Genomic DNA, 3,085 nt, shown 5'->3' on the forward strand with positions numbered 1-3,085 from the left:
GCCCTAGTCTCCAAAAGAAAAAGACTGACTTTATTGGATGACACACACACATTTCTTATGGTTGCTCTGAACATCTCAGACTCTACCAAGCACTGCATTTGCTTGGTAGACATTAACTCATCCATGAATACTTATCTGTTTAGAAACAAGACAGAAGCTACAAGCAAGGCAAGGCAATCGCCACTCACCCTTCCCCCCAACCCATCCCCAGTCCTCCTTTGAGTGGATGCAACAAGCCCATTCCAGGGAGTCATAGAAGGGACGAGGTTTTACACTGGAAGTCGCAGAACCAAAGTTATCCTGATTGCCTGCTAACCCCCTTCCCAAGGTGCCCTGCCCTTTGCTAGCTCCTCAGTTCGTTCATTTCGACTCCCGACTCCGAAGCTTTTACATAAATGCTGACTCCCCTGTCCTGATTACCCCTTTAATCAAATCCACTCTTTCCCCACCTCCTTGATCTCTCCTCTCAAATACGGTCGCTAATGATGTGTGCATGTGCCAGACTTGAACAAATGTTGAGCTGCGAACGACTGCGCCTGTTAATTCTATCCTCGGCTCACACGGGCGGGATCCTCGAGTGCTGGCAGATGCTGCCTCCCCGGGGCTTCCGCGCCCAGTCACCCGCTCTCTTGGTGAGGAAGGAGGGGGACATTTCTCTCCTGAATGCCATTTGAATAAAATTTACTGTGCTCAGAGAAAGATGTAGAGCCACAGGAAGGTAGTACCGATGGACAGCAACGTAAATGACGGGGCGAGTGACGTGTGCGAGCATTTGGTAAATGACAGCAACTCGGAGTTGAAGCCCTCCGCAGCCAAACAGACTTCTACACAGCCAGGGTGTCCAACAGGGCTTCCTGCACAGTCTAGACAAATCATTACAAGAAAGCAAGCAGTCCAACAAGCCACAGCCTTTGAAGAGCTAGGGCATCGCAAACAGATCCTCGACTCTGAATCCAGGCTCCACTCTTGAGCGAGTGACTCAGTGGTCTGTATAAAGTTGGAAGTCTGGTAAGGCTTTGTTGGTGAGCTGCAGGTATCCCGATGAGTTCATTTAAAAAATAAACACCCGGTGCTTGGTAAGTGCTACATCGATGTTGTTGGTTTTGTGGCGAGGATGGTAAATTTCCCTGCCTGCCAGGTTCCCAGCCGAGTCTGTCCCTGACTTCCCTTTGCTCCACCATTGACCTTGTGATTGGGCTTTATATAACTTTATACTTCTCATCAACCATCAGAGAGTGTGATCATATCGGCCACTTCCACCTGTCGGCAGGAGGCTTGTCCATTAGCCCGCAGGAGGCTCTTCCACTAATGGCTCCCATGGCTTCATGAAACATTTTCCCTTGCCAGACTTAGTTCATTTTCAGTCTGAAGAATCACCTCTTCCCCTTTACCACCCTGAAGCATGCCTTCAATTTTTTAACATCTGGTTCTGCTTTGACCATACCCAGCTACTTGTAGGTAAATCTGTACTGTGTGTTTCCTACAGGCTGTTTTTAGGGAACTGCTCCAGAAGATCAAAAGGCTTTCTATACAATATTGTAATCCTCCTGTGGGGAATGTCTCACAGAGCCAATCCCGCAAGGCCAGTGGTATTATTCTTCAGCAAACTCACCATGACAGTACCTGGAGCCTACACCACAGGATCTTTATTTTTACATCATTTTCTCCTCCAAACCTTCTCTCTCTATATATATGTATTTGTATATGTACATGTACATGATGCGTATGATGTATATATGTATATGTACATGTGTATGTATATGATGTACTTGTATATGATATATATGTGTATGTATATGATGTATTTATATATGATGTATATGTGTATGATGTATATGTGTATGTACATGCTGTATTTGTATATGATGTACATGTGTATGTATATGGTATATATGTACATGATATATATGATGTACATGCATATAGAAAATATATATTAGAATATTCTCATGTATATTGAGAAGGTCTGGAGGAGAAAATGATGTAATTATATTACAATGTATACTATATAAATAATTATATATTATTATACATAATATAATATAGTACTATATAACATATTATATATTCTCTCTCTTTTAAATTCACAGCCTTCTTTTTTTCTTTCATTGCTGCTACATACATATCTGTTGTATACATAAACACGACCTATTCAGTCTATATAATGTTACTTGTGTGCATGTTTTCAGGACTGACCATTTGGTATTGGACAACCAAGTAGTGTCCTCTTCCATAGGAAAAGCTACTTCTGCTCTCAGCATTCCTTGGTTGCCTGTGCTTCTTTGTGTAGGCTGTAAGTCCCGCTCTGTGACAGCACATCTGTTGGTTCTGTCCTTCTCGTCCGGGTTTAGACAGCCCTGTCAGTGAGATTTTATGTGTGTGGTTTATACAGCTCGCTCTCTCTCTCTCCCATATACATATATATATATATATATATATATATATATATGACAAAAACAATATCCAGAGTATATAAAGGACAACAATAACAAAGAGAGTCAAAACAAACAAACAAACAAATAACCTATTCGAAAACTGGGCCTAGGGTATTTAACAGAGAGTTCACAAAAGGATTAAAAACTGCTAATAAATATTTCAAAATATGTTCATCATCCCTAGCAATTAGGGAATGCAAATCAAACAGCTTCGAGATCTCGTCTTACCCCAGTCATATCAATAAGATCGATAAAGATCAATAAAGTAACAGACAACAAATGTTGGGTGTATCGGGGGAAAGAAGCCCTTCCCCAGTGCTGGCGGAACTGCAAACTAGTCCAAGCACTCTGGAAATCGGTGTGGAGAATATTTAAAAAGCTAAAAGTGTGATCATATGACCGGCTACACCACTCCCTGGCACATGCCCAAGGGCCTCTGCATCCTGCATACACACATGCTCCGTCACGTGTGACAGCTGCTCTAGTCACAATGGCCAGAAAACAGAAACAAGACAAATGCCCTCCACCTGACAAACAGGTAATGAAAACATGGAATACAGACCCTGTGGAATACTATTCGACCATAGAGAAAAATAAAATTGTGAAATTTGCAAATTTGTAAATGAATGGAACTAGGAAAGACCACATTG

At 42.0% G+C, this 3,085-nt stretch overlaps 1 pseudogene; it reads right to left on the minus strand.

The window, feature by feature from the left end:
• Window positions 1-1,241: 1,241 nt before the first annotated feature.
• Window positions 1,242-1,615, minus strand: Ndufa5-ps3 (NADH:ubiquinone oxidoreductase subunit A5, pseudogene 3; annotated as a pseudogene).
• Window positions 1,616-3,085: the final 1,470 nt, after the last annotated feature.

Source organism: Rattus norvegicus, chromosome 14, assembly GCF_021556685.1.
Source record: "Rattus norvegicus strain SHRSP/BbbUtx chromosome 14, alternate assembly SHRSP_T2T, whole genome shotgun sequence".
NCBI classification, from domain to species: Eukaryota; Metazoa; Chordata; class Mammalia; order Rodentia; family Muridae; genus Rattus; species Rattus norvegicus.